Here is a 24592-nt window from a genome sequence, read left to right as displayed (position 1 = left end):
TGACAAGCAGCTTCCACTCCATAAATCTGAATCAAGCTAAGTATTCAGAAAATCAGACCAGGCTTGTGATGGTGAAGCCTCTGATAGCCAAGATGCACTATGAAGGGGACTGGGAGGGAGAGATAGAATGATAGAAGGTGCTGTTTTTTTTTTTTTTTTCCTTAAAAACCAAAGATATTATACAATGGAAGGGAGGGGAAAAGAATCACTTTATTAGTCCTAATTGCCACTTGAATAACTTATCCATGTCTCCTCGTCAACCCTTATTCTGTGAGAAGTTGTCAGTTCAACTCTTCAATGGGCAGGTTTGTTATCAGCAAGCGGTTTACAGCCCCTGGGCTGAGCATTAATTAAAAAGCCTTTGTGCAAAGCCTCATTCATTAGCACGCTATTTCTTTAATCACTGCCTCTTCAGCCACCAGGACAATCTATAAATCTCCTCAAATATGAAATAATGAACTGGAATGGTTCAATTTATTACAATGTAATAAGTCAAGATAATGTGGGGGTGGACAGGGCGGCACTGGAGCTGTATCCATGCCCAGAGCCTTCCCACCTCATTACCAAGGGCAGTCAGGAATCACAACAGCAGACGGAATCCTGCTCCTGCTCAGGGACTGTGCAATGCAAACTTCTCTGACCTTTCTGCTTCTTCTCATGCCTGCAATTTCTCATGAACTGGTCTCAATGCAGCTTCCGTAACATGGCTAAGGGAAGCCATATTGGGTGTGAGACCAGCTTTGCTTTATCCTTCATTTCTGATTCCAGAAATGAAGCAACAAAGGGAAGCCAGCTCCTCCCTACTAGGTTATTCTCTCCTTAAATGGTAGTGGAGATTCTCCAAGCAAACATCATCATCTTACTTTCCTGGGATTCAATGAGCCTGGTATCCAAAGACACAGTCAGTCATAAAGAGTGGGATTTAAAGTTGTGAAGATATCTTAGAGACCATTTAGTCTTAACATTTCTTTGCGTCACAGGCAGTCTAAGGACACCTAATGACCTTTTTTCAGAATGTTCTAAATGCATAAAACAAAATACATAAGATTACAAACAAAACAGGTGATATTCAATGTTATACAATGATCAATTTTAATAAATCTACTCCAACAATGCTATGATTGATGCCAGTTCCAATGATCTTGTTACAAAGAGAGCCATCTACACTCAGAGAGAGGACTGTGGGAATTGAGTGTAGATCACAACATAGCATTCTCACTCTTTTTGATATTAATTCACTTGCATTGTTTTTTTATTCATTTTCTTGCCTTTTTGACCTAATTTTTCTTGTGCAACAAGAGAATTATATAAATATGTTTACACATATTGGATTTAACATATTTTAACATGTATAACATATATTGGATTGCTTGCCATCTAGGGGAGTGGATGGAGGGAAGGAGGGGAAAATTCAAAACACAAGGCTAAGCAAGTGTCAAAGTTGAAAAATTATCCATGCATATATTTTGAAAATAAAAAAGCTTTTTTTTAAAAAAACAGGTAATATTGAAATACAGTTATCAAACTATTTTAAAAGAGGGCCACAAGATCAAAGGTTAAAAACCTCTGATTTTCTCCAATACAGCAGAAAATGGTCGAATTGTTTATCAGGGTTGGTGAGTGTTCCTGTAGATAACACTAAAAAAAAATTCATTTCTGGATTCCTTAGAGATGTCTTATAAACTGAATTTAGCATCTTCCCTTCCAAAACCTTTCCCCTCCCTGTAACATCTGTCTGTGCTTAGTGTCTACGATTCTGCTAGTCATTCAGGTTACAAACCTTGTGAGAGCAATGGGAAGCTCAAAACCTGGGCTCTCTGGGCCAGATAGAAAGATACAAGCATTGGTCTTGAGAGGTTGGAATTCACAGAACAGCTCTTCCTGGAAGCCGAGCTTACAAGCAATGAGACACCTGGTTCTATATTTCTATCCACAAATAACCCACAGCCCTGACACAGGGGCACTGGTTAGCACTTATTTGGAGAGGAAATAGCTGAATCACCAGCAGTCATGCAGATGAAGACACATGCTCTCTCTGTTGCTGGGCATTTTTTCATCTCTGTTCCCTAGACACGTCTCGCTGCTGACAGACATTGAGTTCCAGTACAATGACTCCTCTGACATCTGAAAGGGAGAGTTGAAGCTCTGAGGTTTCAAGACCAGGTGTTGCCTGGCCCAACCTCTCCTCCCTGATGTAGACCCTAAGTAGGAGAGGAAAAGACAGAAGCAAAGGGGAGGAGGCAGGAGTCTTGTCATAACATTTGGCCCAATTCTGAATCCCTGCTCTTGGTAGCAGGGGAGACTAAACTGGCAACAGGGAGCAACAGAGGATGAGACTGCATAATCATATAATCGCACAGGACAATCCACTACAAATAGTTTTCTTGATGTTTTTTACCCTAGAGATCCCATGCAGAGCCTCCAGGGGATGTGATGCTTGGAGGAATTAATCGAACCAAAATACCTACATATGTTGGTTCTAAAGTAACTGAAACTCAAACATGGAGAGTACTTTTGATTATTTTGAATCTAAATGGGGTCAGAGACAAATCTCATCAAGCTGAAAAACAGAAATTACTAAACATCAGATACCTATGCTATTAATCAACCAATCAATAAGTATTTATTAAATGCCTTCCATATATCCAGTGTTGGGCTAAACACTGACAATACAAGGCAAAAATAAAACCATCTCTGCATTCAAAGAGCTTAAAAAATCTGGCCATGGAAATAACATGTGCATATTTACATGTATACAAAATAGTTGTGAGGCAATGAGGAGGTGAGGGTGAACATTAGGGATGAGGAGAACATTAGAAGCAGAGGAAATCAAAAAAAGCTTCAAGTATAAGAATAACAATAATAAATATTTATTAAGTCTTTACTATGTGCAAAGGATGGTGTGATAGGCTAAGGGTACAAAAAATAAAATTGAACAGCCTCTATTTTTCAGTAACATATCCTATTGGAAGATACAACAGAAACATAGAAAATTTAGTGCCTTCCCATTGCCAATAAAATGAAGTACAAACTCTGCTACTTGACAGTTAATGTAAAGTCTCTCATCCCCTGACCTCAACCTACCTTTCTAGGATGGTTGCCCATTATTAATTTTCAAAAATTCTACATTCCAGCCAATCTGACTTACTTACTGTTCCCCATTAGCCAACATAACATGTTTTGTTTTTGTTGTTGTTTTTTTCCCTCAATCTTTCATTCTAGGATGAAACATTTCCTAGATTGGCACAATTAAGGATACTGAGAAATAATGTTGGTTATGGCCTACACACAGTATTTAATATACATTAGTTATAATTATAGAAAGGCCCAATATCAAAGATGATAATAATAGTACACTATCATATTTGACACCCTTTATGACATCGTTTTCCTCATATTTTTGATATGTTATTTTTTTGACTAGTATGATATAATATTTTTGATATGTTATTAAAGAGCACTTGATAAGATTTAAGAGAAATTATGCTAATAGACATTTAAGATGGCAGAGAGAACCAAAGGGATGAAACAAACGTAAAGATATTAGAACAAAAAGAAGAAATGAGAAAGAAAAAGAATCATAATGGAGGAAAAAGGCTCAAAGAAGCAATAAAAGTAGCACTAGCATGAGTGGATGGATGAATTTATAAATATTTAGCACTCTGTGAAGTGCTACAAATAGAAAAGCCCAAACACTCCTTGCTGTCAAGGAGCTCATAATCTAATGAAAGAAAGAAAACATATGGAAGGTTTCAGCTGCAAATCAAAGTTTCCTTAGACCTTTGGCAAAATAGATGTTAATTCTTTGTATTGGGGTGGATGGGATGATAGTTATAGACAACTGAGAAAAAGTGAAGCTATTCCATTCTGACTTGCTTTTATTTGTGCTACTAAAAAAAATAATCTCTGGACTGGAAAGGAAATGACAAATTGGGTACTTCCTATCCAATACGTTAAGCTGTATTCTTTAATGCAGAAAAGTATATGTATATGCATGAGCTTTGACATCTTGCAAGTTAATGGGAGGAGTATTACTGTAGGAGGCGCATGCACTTTCTTACTGTGAGTGGGAGGAATATAATAGTAAGATGGACATATGTTTCCTCTTTGATTGCCAAAAGGAGTTATTTCCTTTCTGTCGAAAGGCAACTTTTTGGGGCTGGTAACAAGATACATGTTATTGAAAGCATCTCTGCTTGCATGGCCCAAGGACCTGTGCTTGGTATAGAAACCATGTTTATCAAACCTGCAGGTGATTCAAAGCTGGAAAGAATACTTAATATATTGAGAAGTAAAGATCCCAAAATGACCTAATTTTTGTTCATATCTGCCCATCAATCTCCCACAAATATATGCAGGAGCTTTTCTCTAGATCAAGATCATCAAGGAGTCCATGAATAAACTTCAGGGTATCTATGAACTCATATGAGAAAGAAGTACATCTTTATTTTCACTAATTGACTACTGAAATTTAGCCACTCTTTCAGTTATTTGAAAACATAATACTTCACTTGACTGTCATTAAAGTCCATGACACAAAAAAAGATGAAGAAACTTTGCCCTAGATTTCTTGACATTGGCAAAATTATTCAAATTAAATTGAATTGTAATAATCTTAGTTTCACATACTTGAGTCCAAAAAATTAAGTTCAACAGTACAAAATAGGGGACGCACATTTAGAAAATAGTTCACCTAAAATGATCTAGATTTTTTGGTGGATAAATTCAGTATGAGCCAACATTATATGGAGCAAAATAATAATAATACTAACATAAGATACAAGTAATAATAGTAATACAAGGAAAGACTTGGAGTTCCAGTTGTGGATACATACACTTGTAATAATTTCTACTAGGAACAGCTGAGGTCCATGAATCATGAGCTCAGAAGTTCTAGTTTGCAGGAGAACTAAATTTGATCAGATGTCTGCATTAAATCTGGAGGAACCCCTTAAAATGAAGGTGGAGGAGAAAAGGACAGGAAGAGACAGAGAGAAAGCGAGATGTGTAGTGAAAGGGAAAGATAGAGAAAGAGACTCTCTGCTGTCTAGAACTATATAAAACACTGGCCTCACTTTATTAGAACTATATCAAAATACATTTTGAATATTGCGTTCAATTCTGATTATTATGCCTTAGAAAAGACATAGCTAAAAATATGGTTTTACTGGAGAATGGTTGAATAAGTTGTGGCATATGAATGTAGTGGAATACTATTGTGCAATGAGAAGTGACGAACAGACAGATTTCAGAAAAATCAAGAAAGACCTCTACAAAATGAAATGAAATGAACAGAACCAGGAAAACATTGTGCACAGTATCAGCAACAATGTATGATGATCGTCTATGATTAACTCACTTTTTCTCAGCAACACAATGATCCAAGGATTCACAAAGGAAAATGCTTTCCATAACCATTTAAAAACTGATGGATTCAGAATGTAGATCGAAGTATATTTATTTCACTTACTTTATTCTTTCTTGTCTTTTTTCTTTTGATCTATTTCTTCTTTCACAACTGTGATTAATATGGAAATATATTTTACATAATAGCACTTATATAAACTATATAAAATTGTCTATCATCTTTGGAAGAGAGAAGGAGAGAGAGGGAAGGAGAAAAAATTAGAACTCCACTTTGTACAAATAAATGCTAAAAAAATTTTCTTGGCATGTAACTGGGAGAAAAAAAACTACTATTTAAAAGAGAAAAAAAAGAGAATAGGCAGGAGAATATGTAGAAAAGTTGGCAAGGATGGGGAAGAGGCTTAATATGTCATTAAGAGGATTAAGTGAAGGAATGTGAGTGTTTAAGCTAGGGAGAAAAGATTTAAGAGAAAATATGATACCTGTATTTAAATATTTTAGGTGGATGAGTATAAAAGAGTCTATTGGGTTTATTTTGCTCAGTCTTAAAGGTCAGAGCAAGGAGCAATGGGTGAAAGTTAGAGAGGCAAATTTTGGGTTGATGTAGGAGAAAATGTCCTCATTCCTACAAGAGGAAGGGGACTTCCCTCACTGGAACTCTTGAAAATTGGAACAAAGTTTTGATTGAGTGATTGTTGGAAATTGCAGAGAACATTATTATTCAGTTGCAGGTTGAACCAGATGGTTTCTGAGGTACTTTCCATTTCAGAGATTCTGTGATCCATGTGATATCCTTGTGCCTATGAATAAATACACCCAAACCATCCTCATTTCATCACTTGATGGCCCTCTTATTTATATGAATCTTTTAGAGAAGAAGATTCTGAAATTTTACTAAGCAAACTTAAACTGACACTCAGGCAATCCTTTAGCAAGATATGCTGGATTAAAGAGCAGCTCGTGAACTTTATATTTTCACATATGAGCCTTCAAATGATCTCATTCTTCCCAATGTTCCTGCTGCTCCTCCCTCAAAAAGATTTAGATGTCTTGAATTTCAGTCACTGGAAAATGAATAAGCATTATATAGCACCTACTTTATGTCAGACACTGTGCCAAACATGTTTACAAATATTTCATATGATCCTCACAACAATCCTACAAAGTAGGTACTATTATTATCCCTAATTTTTTTTTTTTGAGGAAACTGAGAAAAACAGAGGTTGTGACTTATCTGAGGTCACGTGCCTGAGGCTGGATCTGAATTCAGCTTTTCACAACTCCAGATCTAATACTCTATCCACTACCTAGCTGCAGTCTCTGTGCTGGCATAAAGTACAACATAGCTATTGCAGAAGTGCCATTGTCCAAATTGGAACTACAGGTCTCTTCATTAGGTGATCTTCTCTCACAACAGTTGCTTGTATCAATTTGTCTAAACTGTGCTTCCCTCCCAGGTGTGTCACTCTATTATCAATTGCTTGACTACTTAGAGACTGTGTCTTGCTTTCCATTTAAGAGATCAGATTCTCCCTAAGGCTCAAAGAATGTTAAAGTGACTTGAGAGCAGGCAACCTGAAGGATAAGGACTTTTTGGTAAGTGTTAGTATTTTTTAGAACACAATAATTTCCCCTGATATATCCTTCCTCTGCCCCTACCCACATAGAAGGTGAGTTCTTGTGAAACCAGATGAGCAAAAAAATATATATATATAAGAGTGACAACCTGCATGACAAAGGAGAGGCCAAGAGGGGAAGAGACAGATGGAGAAAAACAAATCAGGGAGACAGAGAAAAGGAGACCAGGAGAGGGAGAGACTGACTAAGCAGCCAGACCTGCTCCAATTTGTTTAGAGACCTGCAAACTCAAGGGGCTGCTTCATGAATACAGGTGTAAATGATATCACCACGGGCACAAAGCAAGCGGCATGCTCACAAACCTATTAACTGGTAAACAGCAATGTTCCGTAATTCTAGCTATTAAAAACAGCTTAAAGAGAAATCAAATCTCATTTAGCAGGGATTGCAGGGGTCTTCTTGGACTATTTCAAAGTTTCATATTCATCTAAGGAAACAGGCTCTAATTCTCCAATGTTGGCTTTCTTGGAGGCAATGCCATTTTTGAGATTATTAAACTTCCATTTAAAGGGACAAGTAGGGTTTGTGAATGATCCCCCCCAGAAAGAGACATGGCTATGAATGCTTTTCTAAGTGAAGAAAAACCATAGGGATAGGTAGGATTTTTTTCCCCTCAGATATGCATATGAAACATGGATCTCTCTCTCTCTCCTATCCCTATGAATGTAATGGGACACATGTGGTGAGGGGGGGGGGGCAATAATATTTCCTCAGTGTCCTAAAGCCATGTTTATATAACCAGCATCGGTGTCAACAATTACTAGGGGAATTTGAGTTAGTCTTCTGAACTTATCTGTGTCTACTGGGCAGAAGTGGCATGGGGTAGTAGATTGCAATAATAATAATAGCATTATCTATTCAGCCAGAGTTTTAAAAAAAAATAATATTTTAATCCTATATAAAGAGCCTATATAAAGTTATAGTAAAAATGGAAATGTGATCTGGAGCATGTCTAGCATTTTGCCATCTGGCTATAACTTATTTTCCATGGATTAATCTTAAACTAATAGGAGCAATTTGTTGTTTTTTTTTAATCCCATGGCAATAGTGTAATCAATAGGGAATAGTGAATACTATAGTTCTTGCTACAAGAATTGTAATCATCAAGAAAATCTGACAAATCAAGGCTGTGGACATCTTTGAAACAAAAATCATAACAGAACTTTTAGCCAATAATGCCCCAGGCTATGCATGTTGGGAAAAGCCCCAGGCAATTATCAATCTTACCTATTGTCTCCTATGCTAGTTGGCTTCATTGAGATTAAATGGCTGGTTTACCATCTTAATAAACAAATAAGATGTCTTGAGATATTCACAAATTATTCTCTCCTAGGTACAATGATGATCTCATCTAGGATTTGTGATGGAGTCTCAGTTTTTAGGGAGGATAGAAGTCATAAACAACTATAACCAAAGATGAAGAGATATTGTATGAGAAAGAACCTTCCAAGGACATCGTATCCCTGTACTCCAAAAAGGTTTAAAATATGTTATAATTCTTTTCATGCACCAGAAGCTTCAGAAAGGAGCCTATATGACATGTTAATTCCAGGAACCATTCAAATACTGTCCAACACTCAATGTGTAGCATCTATCTTTTTTTTTTTTTTAACATCTGTTAAATACACACTTAGGGCAGTTCAGTGGCACAGTGGATGGAGTATCAGACCCAGAGTCAGGAAGACTCAACTTCCTGAGCTCAAATCTAGCCTCAGAAGACACATTACCTGTGTGACACTAATCGAGCCATTTAACTCTGCCTAATTTTCCTCATCTATAAAAAAATTAACTGAAGAAGGGCATAGCAAACCACCCCAGTAACTTTACCAAGAAAACCCCAAATGGGGTCACAGAGAATCAAATATACCTGAAAATGACTGAACAACAACAAAAAATCTGCTTGTCCTAAATAAATTGTAGTATATACATGTAATGGAATATTTGTGTGCAATATGAAATGATGAATATGATGAATACAGAGAAACATTACAGAAAGCTTTGTGAACTGATGCAAAGTAAGTAGAACTAGGAAAACTACACAATGACTTCAATGATGAAACTGTAAAAAAAAAACAGCAACCACCACAATTAAACATTAGAAATTGAATGTTGCCAAATTAAATTAACCAAATTTGGCCCCATAAGAAAGTTATGAGAAAGCATCTCCTCATTTTTCTTTGTAGAGATGGAGAACTATGGACACAGATATTATAGGTAACACTAGACTTTTTCAATATGTTGTTTAGTTTAGCAGAACTTTTTTTCTAGTTCTTTAAGGGATTATTCTTAGTTCTTTATTATAAGGAATTGTTCTTTTGGAGAGAGTGGATGAAAGGAAGGATATAGTGATAAGTGTAATTGATATAAAAACAAAATAAATAATAAATAATTTATTTAAAAAAAACACTTACTCATTTACTGAGTGCAGAAAGAGATGATATAGAAGTGAGGGCATGGATACCAGAAAGACAGGGGCATTTGATCAGCACAACTGAGCTGAAGTACTCTAAAGCCAGAATGATCCTATAAGCCTGAGAGTGTATAGTTGATCATCATTCTTGTCATCTAGCATCTGAAACACTCACCAAAATAACAAATCTTCCATTCAAAGTGAGCAATAGAAAATGCATTAAATAACAGTGGCCCATAGCATATTTAAGTCTAGAATAACACAAAACAAAAAGTCAAATTCACCCACCCATATGTAACATAAATCTATTGACGATTTATATGTATAAAGTGCATGATACTGATTTTCAATACAAGTAGAAACACTGAACTTAATAACATTGATGTTGATAATAGTATATTCTAATCAATTTAACTAGCATTTATTAAGCCCCTATTCTGTGCAAGTCACCATTCTAGGTAATTGGGATACAATGACAAAAATATAATAGTCTTTGCTCCCAAAGAAGTTATATTTTATAGGAATAGGAGATTGGGATTATGTGATATACATGCAGATAAAAATACATACATACAAAGAAGGAAGTAACAAGGTTAAAGTAGCAATCCATCAAAAGTTCTGTAGGAATATTTAATAAAAGAATAATATATTTGGATTGAAGGGAAAGACTATATTAAAGAGGTAGAACCTAAACTGAGCCTTGAAGAAAAATAAAAATTCTGAAGGATAGAGATGAATAAGTGGTAGAAGATGAGAAATACTGGGTAAATGCACAGAGATGAGATATCACATTGAGTTTGAGGTTTAGTTAGTAGTCCATTTAGGTTGGAATGCTGAGTACATAAAGCCAAGCTTTAAATAGTGACAGTTCAAAAGGTTTGATGGTCGTGGTCTCACTTATCTTCAAGACATTTCTGTGAGATAGAAAAGGGGCGAATAGTGTTATGGGAAAACCAAGAGATTAAGTGATTTGCCCAGTCACACAGCAGGTCAGTGATAGATCAAGAAATATAACTTAGGTCCTAGCACTCTTAATCCATTAGTCTAACAAGCACATCATACTGCCTGTCTCCTTTTCCTTGAAAATGAATCTTTTCCACCTCCAAATCCTTTCATTCTCAGAATAACTCCTCTGAACATAGATGAGCAGGCTCTAACAAAAGTACTACCCAATTATCCCCTGAAACTACTAGTGAAGACCAATATGTGCTTCTTTTTTTTCTTGGATGAAAACCAAACTCATTTCATAAATGCTTTTAAGAATGTTGCAATTTGAATCCTTCCAAGAAAACATGCATTCAGGTCCCTAAGCCATCTGATAGCTGCAGTTCTAACAGGGATCTGAAAAGGTATTTGGTCATTTTCTGGATGTGACTGGAGACTCACTATACCTGAGCAAAAAAAAAAAAAAAACATGAAGCATCACCAAAATTCCCTTTAATTACCATTCCCTTCCAGTACACCTCCTTTTTCATCATTGCTGATTACAGATATATCCATGTCTGAATAATATCTTTCCACTTTATAATCAGACAACTACCACTTACTCTGATAACCTGAGACTCTCTAAGTATGATTTTGCCTTCAGAATACTGGGATTGAGTTTAGTCTCTTTTTTTGGTAGGCAAATTACTACACACTTTGCATCAGTCATCTGACTAGAATGACATACTTAGGAGAGACAGCTATCTTTCCTGCATGTCACCTTGCCCAAGGTGAACACTAGATCAGAGTGTGAACTATTTAACACTATACAGAGCCCATTCTAAAATGGCTTTTTATAGGGTCATGCATTTAGAGCTATAAAAAAGCTCAGAGGTCATCTATTTCAACCCTCTCATTTATTAGAAAAGGAATCTGAGGCTCAAAGATTAAAACACTTGACCTGCACACATAGTCCATGATAGTACAGGGATATGATGCCTGGTTCTTTGATTCCAAATCTAGCACCCTTTCCACTATCTCCTGCCACAAAGGAGAATCCTGCATTCATAACCACTGATCCTTTGAGCTTCTCTCCATGTCCCTTATTGCTCAAAATACTCCCTAAGAATGAAGACTTTCCACTTCCTTCAAAGTGTCTGTTTTCCTGGGAAGGATTATAAGGGTAAATAGCAGTCTTGATCATATATGTGTTTTTAAAGAGGTATTTTAGGCTAGCCATCTCTTTTTCCCATCTAGTTATAATCCTTTGGATTCTATCATGCACTTTTGGGGCTCCATTATCAGGAAACTGTGAAATTGCATCAGCCTTAATAATACTCACACTATCAGTACCCTTTGCCCCATTGAATGGAAGGTGGATCAGAGACTTTCTCCTAGGGCCTTCATTTAAAGAGGGCTTCCAGGGAAATTATTTCTTCATTTCCCACCTGGATGAACATCATCATCTGGGTACATTTCCTCCATTCCACCCCTTTTCAGTTTACTTGTATGTGTTTTCTATCTCATTAAATTGTAAACTCCTAGAAATCAGGGACTTTTTAGCACAGTGATTGGTATACAATGGACATTAAGTACTTGTGTAATAAAGAACTATTAAACTGTATCCTGGGGCCTATTAGACTCTATGACCAGCAGTCACGTACTCCTCCTTATGAAAAAAGTCTTTCCTGACCCCTACAATGAAGGATCTTGTTTTTACTGGTATAGTATCACCTCAGTAGAATATAAGCTCCTTGAGGGTGGGAACTTCCCTTTGTATCTCCACAATCTAAGACTCAGCACATGGTATATACTTGATAAATATCTGTTAAATTGAATTGTTACAAGGAATTCTTGATACTGTTGCTAAATTAATAGGTTAATAGGCAAAGTAAGTCATTTAAGTAAGACCTTTCTATAGCTTTACCTTCTCAACTTATAAAATGAGGGTAATAAACATCTAATTTATCAGATTATTCTGTGGAAAAAATGAAATAATATATAGGAAGACATTTTAGAAGAAAATGTAGTTTAGGGAAACACTATTAAGCTCACATTTCTATAGGAGTTTATAAAGCATTTTCCTCAAAGCTCTGTGATCTATATTTCACTATCCCATTTTACAGATGAGGAAACTATCAATCATAAATCCAGTCTATACTGATAAATGTATAAAAAGAACCACATCAAACAGTTCTAATCTATAATATATTGTTTGACTCCACATTCTGTCTACTCCAACTCTAAAATTATTCATCTAGAGGATACCAGGACCAGTGTTTCAGTTAAGACCAAGAGGATACAACCCATCAGGAAGTCTTTTTCAGAAAATCCTTCAGTGAGGAAGAAATGAAGATTTTGACATGAATATAGAGATAAGTGATATCCATGGACATCAAGTATCATTTTACTCCAGGGAAACATTCAATTTTTATGTAGAAAGCACTTGCACTACAGTCTCCACACACAAACTAATTGTGAACTTGTAATATGCATATTTAAGTTTGCCCATTTATCTAAGCCCAATTTCCTTAGCCTCTATTATTTCCTAAACTTTTAGATCTACCCAAGTTGGTAATCACTTGAAAATTTTCAATTAAATGTAAAAAAAAGTAAATCTATTCTTTCTTTTGACTGCTCTATTGATTAAAATGAATGTCTGAGCTGGGATTGCTGAACCATAAAAAGCAATCTGTCTTAGATGGGTAACAGATCGTTAGGAAATCACTGAGTGGAGGGAAGAAGTCCAGAAAAAACAGTGTGCCCAGATACATATGTGTATATGTAGATATGCTTCTCTGTAGTTATATGGACATGTTGCATATATCCTTGTAGAGGAGATAGATGTCATGAGTTTCAGTCAACAATTATGATCTGATTGTACAAATAGGCCCTCATGGGCTTCTGATAGAATTGCATGACCATTAACAACATAGCCAAAAATGCAGATTCAAGTGAGTTCTGTAAGATGGGAATATGAGCTATTCAACATTTCGAGTTCACTTCTCAAGCTATTTCTCTCGGATGTGTGGGTTGACGTAACCCACAACATACTCTGTACTTCAAGTGGCATTATTATGTGTGTCTCTAATTTCATCAAATTTGTGAGAGCTATTCCATATGAAAAAAACTATTTGTTTGAGGAAAGAGGAAGATGGGGAGTGAGGGGTTTCCCCCTTAAAGAAGCTACTGCTAACATTGAAAGTTTTAGCCTAGACAAGGAGTTGCTAGGCTTGCGAAGATTTAGAAATGGGATTTTACCCTTTAAGGAAAAAAAAAAAAACTGCCAAGACTCAATTAACAGATGAGTGAGAAACAATAAGCTGGAAAGCTAAGGTCTTCCATAACAAACAAGTTTAAAAAAAAGGGACAAGCAATATCCCCTCCCTCCAAGTGACAGCTTGCTCTGTCACACATTCATTAGCAAAATTATTCAAATTAGTGCTTACATTTCCCCTGTGGCCTTTCATTAAGCAGTCTGTACTTCCTTTCTCTGTACCTTCATCTCAGCAGTCTGTCCATTGCCCCCAAGTTGGAAAGCAGCTGGTGTAACGTTTCCTATTCCTTCACATCACCAGATGCTTTTTGGTCCTTCTGAGGCCACCACTAGAATGGGACAACTTCCTGCAAGCCAGCTCCTTAATAATCCATTTGGACAAACAATGGCTTATTCCTGCCATGTGGAGCCTCCAATGATATTGTCAGAACATAAGGATATTGATGAAGGTGGGAAAAGGTTTGTGTTTTTCATTTCAATAATCTGCTATATACTTGACCAAAGGGATCACATCTACCTTCAAGAACTGGAATGGTGAATGATCTTATGAAATAATAGGTAATTTAAATCAGCCTAATTAGGGTAAGATTTATGAGTTTTTTACATTTTTTCTTTACTGAGTTCCAGCTTTTAGGAACAAAAAACCCACAGAAATTTTATGTCTGAGAAATGAGAAGGAGGCAGCTAGGTGACTCAGTGGATAGAGTGCTAAACTTGGAATCAAAAAGACCTGAGTTCAAATCAGGACTCAAATACTCATTAGCTGTGTGACTCTGAATAAGTCTCTTAACCTGTGTCTGTAAATATACAGGAAAAGAAAATGGCTAACCACTCCAGTATCTTTTGGGGCAGTTCAGTGCCAAGTTTATCTTTCTGAAATCAAATCTGGCCTCAGATACCTACCAGATGTGTGACCCTGGGCAAGTCATTTAACCCTTCTTTCCTCAGTTTTCTCATCTGTAAAATGAGCTGGAGAAGGCAATAACAAACCATTGCATTATCTTTGCCCCCCAAAAAAATCCCAAATGGCCTTATAAAGCATCAGCACAACTGAACAACATTGAGAAAGAAGACTGGATTACATGAAAGGATATGAGTACACATATCTATTTAGTACACTATCTTTGTGATCTTGAGCAGCTAACTTTGTCTTAAATCTCTGTTTCTTCTCCTCTAAAATAAGCAGGGTGCCCAAAGTCTCTTTCAATTCTAGATTTATGACCCCATGATCCCTCTGTAACTTCTCACCACATGTTGGTGGGAAGTCAAAGGTTAATAACCAACAATATAATATATACAAGTGTTCCTGGAAAGGTCAGGAAAAATGAAATGCTATTTACTACATGGAAAGAAGCCACTCCTAAGGAGTTTTAAAAACAGAATTCCATGCTAAAATGCATCAGTTATGGAATCTTGGAATAAAGTCAAGTAACCCTTGAAATTCCATTTAAGAAGGAGGTCTTAATGCTCTGAAAAAAAGTAAACTGGATCCAACAAATAGTTCCTCAACTATTAACTTGGCTGAGATTAATTTAAGTTAGTTTAACAAAATACATATTATCCCCAACCAAAAAATATAGAAAAGATAAACAAAGTAAATGATGGGATCTGATATGTTAATATTAGATTATGTTTATATAGGACTTTAAAGATTACAATGTATTTTATAGACATGATTTGTTTTGATCCTTACAACAAATCTAGCAACAGACTATGTCTGTTATGTATGTGTTAGGATTACTAGGTGAGAACTCAGGTTGTCTGGATAGTGACAAGGTGAGAATTCAGGTTGGACAATTACAAGGTGAGAACTCAGGTTGACTTGATAGAAGGAGCAAGCTCATTAGCTGAAGTGGTTCTTCCCAGAAGCCCTTGCATTATCCCACGCCCATTCTCTGGGAGAATAAAAGAGAGGACACCCAGAGATAGAAGAAGACTCTGCATTGCATCAGGCTTGACGGGGCTCCCTGCAGGAAGGGAAGTCACTTCTCTGGACAAGAGTTAACAGCAACTGCCTGGAGACAACGGTTCGTTACAGGAAGAAGAATCTGTCGGAGAGATTTGAGTAGAAGACACAGCAGATCTCTTCCCAGAGAGTGATCCGGCAGCTTCTAGAGACGACAGCTCGCTACAATTGGCGCCCAACGTGGGGCAAGGACTTTTGCTTATCCTGACAAGAGGAGCTAGACCAGACCTTCACAATTTGGCGCCCGAACAGGGACAGACACGGTCCTGATTCCAGTGGAAAAGCTTCCGATCTAGATCTCAGTCTCTCTGACCCAGAACCGTGAGTAACGAGGAAACTTTGTTAAAGATTAAGTGAGCGTGCTAATAGATAAATAAGGAACTTAACTTGTTAAGGGCTAAACCAGGAATCTCTTATAGCTGAAATGGGGCAGATGTTAGCTATATTCAATCCCTGGACCTCAGCCGACTCAACCCCAGCCCCAGAAGCAACCTCAGCTCCACCCCCATTCAGGAGTGGTACTATAGAGAGTATAATCAAGATAATTGAGGAGCAGAGTTTACTTGTAACCTGGGTACAGATTGCTAAACTCTTGGCTGCATTAAGACGCACATCCCCTTGGTTCTTAGAGGAAGAAAAGATAGATGTAGATAAATGGAAGCTAGTGGGATATGAAATGAAAGAATTTCAAGCAAAAAATGGGCCTCGTTCAATTTCTGCAGAAGTATTTTATATCTACAACATAGTTCAATTAGCCTTAAACTATCAAGCAAGTTGTAGGAGAAGGAAAAGTTCTAAAAATGAACAGAGGAGGAAGTGTGAGGAAAAAAGGAAAGATCAAGATCTTTCCCTAGAGCAAGAGGATTTAAATGAGGAATTATGATATGATTCTCTTGAAGAAGCTTCAACCCTGCCTAGAGAACAGATTATTGACAGGCCCACATCAACCCCACCTTCAGAGATGGAGGAAGAAAGAGGGGAAGAGGCAGAAACACAAACAGAATTGCCTGTGAAGCAGCCTAAATCTATGACAAGATTAGAAAAAGCATTGGTTAAAGCTAAGAGAGAAGGACAGGATATAAGTGATTTTATACATGCATATCCTGTGATTGAAAATATTGACTCTGTAGGTAAAAAAAGGAGAAGATATGCACCTTTAGATTTGAATAAAATTAAGGATTTGAAAAAAAGGTTGTACCCTTTATGGGGCTACATCAGCTTATGTCAAAATGTTACTAGATGGTTTGTCTTATGAAGTCCTAACCCCGAATGATTGGAAATCCATAGCAAGGACATGTCTGGAACCTGGAGAAAATTTATTATGGCTTGCGGAATTTCATGAATTATGTAAAATTCAAGTCAGATGCAATTTGGAAATAGGAGTTAACACACAATTCACTTTTGAGCACTTAGCTGGTGAAGGTCAGTATGGAGAGAATTCGGAACAGATTAATTATACCATGACAATATATGAGCAAATTGCTAAGGCTGCAATAAAAGCTTGGGGTGTCCTCCCTGGACAAAAAGATCGCGGAGAGAGAAAGGAGAAACAGAGAGAGAGAGAGAGAGAGAGAGAGAGAGAGAGAGAGAGAGAGAGAGAGAGAAATCATATTGCAGAGGGCTGAAACTCCAAAAAGGTATGCTTGAATCAGACAACTGAGCACTTAAGGCTAATTACCTATTTGATGTGAGATAATGGCTCTATATGCATATTTAGATGAGATGGTGATGTGATGGCTTACTGAATGTTTGGTATTAAGATAATCTTAGGCAAGGATTGAAGGGCTGGGGGAGAGAAGTCAGGGTCACTTGGCTGCAGGATGAGGAGGAGAGAGGCTAGAGATTCCAGACTCCAGAATCCAGTTTACATCTTTGGTAAGCCTCAGGGCAGCTTGCCTGCCTCCTTCACTTCTCACCCTAAAGACCAAGGACTTTGATTTATCCTGACTCTGGCTGATCCTGAGGCCCTCCAGGGAACTAGCACATACTTTTTACACAGATAATTTCAATAGATGCAGAAAAAGCTTTTGACAAAATACAACACCTGTTTTTATTAAAAACACTAGAGAGCATAGGGATAAAGGGGAGCTTTCCTTAAAATAATAAGCAGCATCTATCTAAAACCTATGGCAAGTGTTATTTGTAATGGAGAGAAGCTGGACACATTCCCAATAAAATCATAGGTGAAACAAGGATACCCATTATCACCACTATTAATCAGCATTGTACTAGAAATGTTGATTTTAGTAACAAGAAAAGAAAAAAATTAAAGGCATTAGAAAAGACAATGAAGAAATAAAACTATCACTTTTTGCAGAGGATATGATGATATATTTAGAGAATCCTGGAAAATCATTCAAAAACCTGCTGAAATAATACACAACTTTAGCAAAGTTGCAGGATATAAAATAAACCCACACAAATCATCAGCATTTCTATATTTACTGACAAAGCCCATCAGCAAGAGATAGAAAGAGGAATTCCACTTAAAATTACTGTAGTATAAAATACTTGGGGGTCTACCTGTCGAGACAAACTCAAGAACTATATGAACGCAATTACAAAACACTTCTCACATAAATAAAATCATATCTAAACAATTGGGAAAATATCCATTGTCCATGGCTAAGCCAAGCTAATGTAATAAAAATGACAATTCTGCTTAAATTGGTCTACTTTTCTGTGCCATACCAATCAAACTGACAAAATATTATCTTATAGAACTAGAAAAAAGAATAACAAAATTCATCTGAAAAAACAAAAGGGCAAGAATACCAAGGAAATTAAAGAAAAAATATATATACAAAGGATAGTGCCTTAGCAGTACCAAACCTAAAACTATATTATAAAGCAGAAGTAATCAAAACCATTTTGTAGTGGCTAAGAAGTAGAATGGTGGATCAGTGGAATAGATTAGATACACACAACATAATGATCAAGACCTATAGCAATCTACTATTTGATAAACTCCCAAACTCCAACTTCTGGAATAAGAATTCACTGTTTGAAAAAACAGCTGGGAAAACTGTAAAATAATATATACAAAAGTCAGCATAGACCTACATCTCATATCCCATACCAAAAGAAGAGCAAAATAGATACATGACTTGGGCATAAAGGAAGGTATCATAAACAAATTAAAAGAACAAGGGATAATTTACCTATTAAATTTTTTTGAGAAGGGAAGAAGAATTTATGGCCAAAGAACTAGAGAACATTATGAAAGGCAAAATGGACAACTTTGATTACATTAAATTGAAAAGTCTTTGGACAAACAAAACCAACCGAAACAAGTTTAAAAAGGAAGTACAAAGCTGGGGAAAATATCTTTACAGACAGCATTTCTAAAAAAGATCCAATTCTAAAATATATAAAAGAACTGAGTCAAGTTTATAAGAATACAAGTCATTCCCCAATTGATAAAGGGTCAAATGATATGAACAGATAATTTTCAGATGATGAAATTAAAGCCATCTATAGTTATATGAAAAAAAATGCTCTAAATCACTATTGATTAGAGATACATAAATTAAAACAATTCTGAAGTACCATCTCATACCTCTCAGATTGGTTAAGATGACAGGAAAAGATAATGATAAATTTGGAGGGGATATGGGAAAACTGGAACACCAATGCGTTGCTGGTGGAATTGTGAAATGATCCAACTACTCTGGAGAGCAATCTGGAACTATGCCTAAAAGGCTATAAAACAATGCAAATCTTTTAACCCAGCTATATCATTACTGGGTCTGTTTCCCAAGGAAATCATTAAAATAGGGAAAATGGGCCATGAATACAAAAATGTTTATAGCAACTCTTTTTGTAGTAGCTAATAATTGGAAAAGGAGTGGATGCCCATCAATTGGGGAATGGTTGAACAAGTTGTGTTACATGAAGGTAATAGAATATTATTGTTCTATAAAAAAATGATGAACAAGCTGATTATAGAAAGGTCTGGAAAAGTTTACATGAACTGATGCTGAGTGAAACAAGCAGAACCAAGAATACATTGTACACAATAACAGAAAGAATGTGCAATAATCAACTATGAAAGACTTGGTTCTTCTCTATTTCAGTGATCCAAAGCAATCCCATAGACTGGACAGAAAATGCCATCTATATCCAGAAAACAATGTAAGGAGACTAAATGTAAATCAACACATGCTACATTCGCTTCTTTTTTCTATTTGTTTGTTTTTTGGGGGTTTTTTCTCTCTTCCATGATTTTTCCCTTTTGTGCTGATTTTTCTCTCCCAACATGATTCATAAAGCAATGTATATTAAAAATAAATGAACTTAGTAAATTGATTTAAATTCCTTGCTGTCCAAGAGAATCTTAAAAATCTTCTCCAGCATCATAATTTAAAAATGTCAATTTTGGGCTACTCAGCTTTCCTTATAGTCCAACTTTCACAGTCATACATCATTCCTGGGGAGAAAAAAACAACAACATAGTTTTAACTATATAAACCTTTGTTGGTAGATGTCTCTGCTTTTTAAGGAATAACTTTTTTTTTAATTTGATGACTTCAGTCAAAGTCTACAGTGTTCTTTAAGCCAAGAATATAAAATATCCATTTCTTCTCCATCTCTTTGCTAGGAAATGATGAGACCAGTTGCCTTAAGTTGTTTTTGTTTTTGTTTTGTTTTTATGTTAAGCCTCAAACATGCTTTTATACTCTCCTCTTTCACCCTCATTAAGAAACTTATTAATTTCTCTTCCCTCTCTACCATCAGAATGTTATGCTCTGCATATCTGAGATTATTGATATTTCTCCCAGGACCTTCAATTCTAGCTTTTGATTCATACATCTTGGTATTTTGCATGACATGATCTGCATATAAGTTAAATAAATAAGACAATAATATACAGCCTTGTTATACTCTTTTCCAATCATAATCCAATCTGTTATTTCATATTCCATTCTAACTTGCTTCTTGGCCACATTCAGGTTCTTTAGAAAACAAGTAATATGATATATCATTTCCATCTCTTTGAAGATTTGCCATATTTTGTCATAATCCACACAATAGTGAATTCATTGAAGCAGATGTTATTTTTTTTCTTCTGGAGTTCCCTTTATTTCTCCATAACCCAGCAAATGTTGGTAATTTGGTTTCTAATTCTTCTGCTTTTTCAGAAACCAGATTGCTCTTCTGATAATTCTCAGTTCACATATTATAGAAGCCTAGCTTGAAGAATCTAAAGTATAACCTTGCTGGCATGTGAAATGAACACAATTGTTCAGTAATTTGAACATTCCTAAGCATTGCCCTTTTTTGCTGAGGCGATTGGGGTTGAGTGACTTGCCCAGGGTCACATAGCTAGGAAGTGTTAAGTGTCTGAGACCAGATTTGAACCAGGTCCTCCTAACTTCAGGGCTGGTGCTCTATCCACTGTGCCACCTAGCTTCCCCTTCCCTTTTTTTTTTTTTTACTATTGAGATGTTAATTGATCTTTTCCAATCCAGTGGCCACTATTTTGTTTTCCAAATTTGCTGGCATACATGCTATGTAGCAATTAAACAGAATCATATTTTTAGCATTTTAAATAGCTCAAAATTCCATCATCTTCAATAGCTTTATTGTTAGCAGTACTTTTAAGGCCCGTTTGACTTTATTGTCCATATTATCAATATCTAAAATAGTCATTATTCCTATATCTAACACTAGATCAGTAGTATCATGGTTTTCAATGATGTTAAAAAAATTTTTGTATCATTCTTTTGTGTATTCTTGCCATCTCTTCTTAATATTTTCTCCATCTGTTAAATTTTTACTATTTGTTTATTTTGTCTGTCCATCTTTCCTTTGATATTTCTAATTTTCTTGAAGAGATCTCTTATCTTTCCTGTTCTGTGTTTTCTTCTATTTCTTTGCATTGGTCATTTAAGAAAACCTTATTTCTCCTTACTGTTCTCTAGAATTCTGCATTCAGTTGGATATCATTACCTTTTGTTTTTCTTCTTTCCTTAACTATTTGTAAAGCTTCATCAGATAGCCATTTAGTTGTTTTCTTCTTCCTTTTCTTTGGAATATTCTTTTTTATTGCTATCTCATGTATAATATTGCAAATCTCTGTCCATAATCCTCAAATAAAATTCCTTAAATTTATTCATTACTTCTTCTTTATATTTATGAGGGATATCATTTAGTTCATATCTATTTGGTTTTATGATTTTCCCAACTTTTTAAATTTTAGTCTGAATGTTTCAATAAGAAGCTCATGATCTGAGCAAGAGTCAACTCCAGGTTTTGTTTTAAACAAATGTATAGAGCTTCTCCACCTTTGGCTGCAAAATGTATAATCAACTGTATTTCTGAATTGACCATCTGATGATGCTCATGTATAGAGTAATCTTTTGGATTGTTGAAAATAAAATGGTTTGTTATCTTGACTTAATTCTATTAGTCTTTATTGTGTTTCATTTTGTATTCCAAGGTCAAATTTGCCAGTTATTACCATTATCTTTTGATTTCCTATGTTAGTATTCCAATTTCTTCTGCTGAATGTGACATCTTTTTGCATGTCATTTCTAAAAGATGCTATAGATCTTCATAGAACTGGTCAACTTTGGCCTCTTCAAAATCAGTGATTAGAGCATAGATATGTTTTACTGTGATGTTGAATATTTTGCTTTCATACACACAGATATCATTTTCTCATTTTAAGATTATAATCCCATTACTGCTTTTCTCACAATTTTATTGACTTTATGGGCTATTCCATTTCTTCTAAGGGATTCTTGCCCATAGTAAAATATTTTGTGATCATCGGAATGTTAATGTTTTAACTTCCCATCATTCAACTTTGTTTCATAGATCCCACATTCCAAGCTCTTATGCAATATTGATCTTTACAGCAGAGGAATTTTTTTCAACACTAGATTCATGTATGGCTGATCTTCCCTTTACCTTTGGTCCAACCATTTCATTAGTATTAGAGCTATTTATAATTGTCCTCCCACTCTTCTCCAGTAGTGTACTGGACATCTTCTAACCTGAGGAGCTCATCTTCCAATGTCATCTCTTTTATCATTTTAGTACTTCCCATTGGGTTGTCTTAGCCAAAATCCTAGAATGTTTCATGTTTTGTCAAAATTCTCCACTATGACCTGTCTATCCATCTTGGGTAACCCTGTATGGCAAAGCTCATAATTTCATTGATCTATGTAACCCCCTAAACCATCACTAGCAACAACAATATGTGATAAAACTTGAGATTTGACTTGTATTTTCTAAACTCCAAGTATACCTCTATTTTTACTTTATTATGCTGTTAGCCTGGAAGAATTAATTATTTTCCATTTTGTTAATCTATTTCTTTAAGTTGCAAACATTTCCTACTTTCCTTGAATTAGGTTGAGGTGCTTTTAATTAAACAAAATGTTTAGGGTTTCAAGTGACTTTGAATGGTGTAGTTTCTAGATTCTATCAAGGAAAATGTATATTAGGAAGATCTTAAAAAGTGCATAAAAATAAATTCAGAGTATATGTTCAAAGACTTAATGTGCTTTCTTTTTAATACTCTTTTCCCAATCAAGATGCTCAATCCTCCAGCTTAAATAGCTGTCAATGACACCTGCAAATTGATTTATCCCTTGATGAAGTTAAAGATTTTCTGAAAAATCTGTAGAGAAACAGTTTAGGCTTCTTGCTGTTGTTATTTAGCATCTGAGAAGTGTTTTTTATTCACTTTACCTTTCATCTAGGCATTCTAACATCTGCATAAATTTGGAGGATAACTCAACTTTTCTTTAGACATGAATATAGAATATGCAATAGAACTTGCTTATCATGAGCTCAAGTTTAAAGAAGTTTTTGTCATGATGAAGCTAAATGAAATTCCCCAATTGCTTTGGTTTAGGAAAATCCAGTGCTATTACACTTATGGAAACATATTTTTGTGCTTCCACTCTCCACTGATCACTCCCTAAAAAGTGCACTTAGCTTCCATTCATTAAAAAATAAAATTCCTGTACAAAGTACAAGAGTTCCACTCTCACTCTGGAACCAAGGAATTAAATTCCATCCAATTTTTCTAAGTGTGTGTATATAGACATAAAGGGAGTGATAGGGAGATAATAGTGAGAGGGAGGAAAGATTTTGGTGGAATCAAGCATGAGAAATTTTATCCCAAATGAACTCATCTTCCTCATTTCTTTTATTCAATATCTCTTCTACTATATTCTCCACATGCTCAGGGCAATCATATCAATGCTCATTAGGCACTTTTTTATATATTTATAAAGCCTCAATCTTTACATGGATAGTACTAAAGCCCAGATCAACTCAAAATGCTAAATGCTTCCTAATGTACTAAAGCCATAAACCCTCAGGACCTCCCTCCCTCTCAAGAGACCTCAAAGATTCTATTAGCAGTTTGAAGTAGCATTAGAAGTTTTTCCATGGCCTGACCAAAATAGCCTCCATAGCCCCAAGAGATGAAAAAGAGTAGTCTAACCAAAAAACCAAGTAAAAAGGAAATGTTGGTATGTTTCCAAATAAAATGGCAGTGCTGAGTTTGTATGTGGTCATGTATCTTTAATTACCAAATACCTACTTTCCATTGATATAACACTACTCTAAGACTAAAAGAGATAATTATCACATGCCCTACAATCAGCTTAACTTGGTGATGAATTATGGAAATTCTTAGGTACAGTGAGTTGTCACCAATGATGACAATTAATAGTCAAATATATAACATTACTATTAACAGTAAATCTTGTTTTCAATTTGTCTCTTACATAATTAGGCAGGCTTAAGTCATAGTTTTTTTTTTCCCTTTATCTCTCTCTCTTTGTGTTTTTATTTGACATTGCTATCTTCAGTTCAGCATACTAACATACTCTCTCAAGTCCAGGAGAAGCATAAACCAAAAAACTTCATAATGAGAAAAAGAAGGGGGGAAAGAAAGCACAGGTATGCTTAGCTTGGTGTTTCATATCATCTGAGAACTAATGCTGTCTTTTTTCAGTATGGAATGGAAAACATGGAGTTTAACCCC

The sequence above is a fragment of the Sminthopsis crassicaudata genome, chromosome 3, assembly GCF_048593235.1.
Source record: "Sminthopsis crassicaudata isolate SCR6 chromosome 3, ASM4859323v1, whole genome shotgun sequence".
Classification (NCBI taxonomy): Eukaryota; Metazoa; Chordata; class Mammalia; order Dasyuromorphia; family Dasyuridae; genus Sminthopsis; species Sminthopsis crassicaudata.
This window is presented reverse-complemented; position numbering follows the sequence as displayed.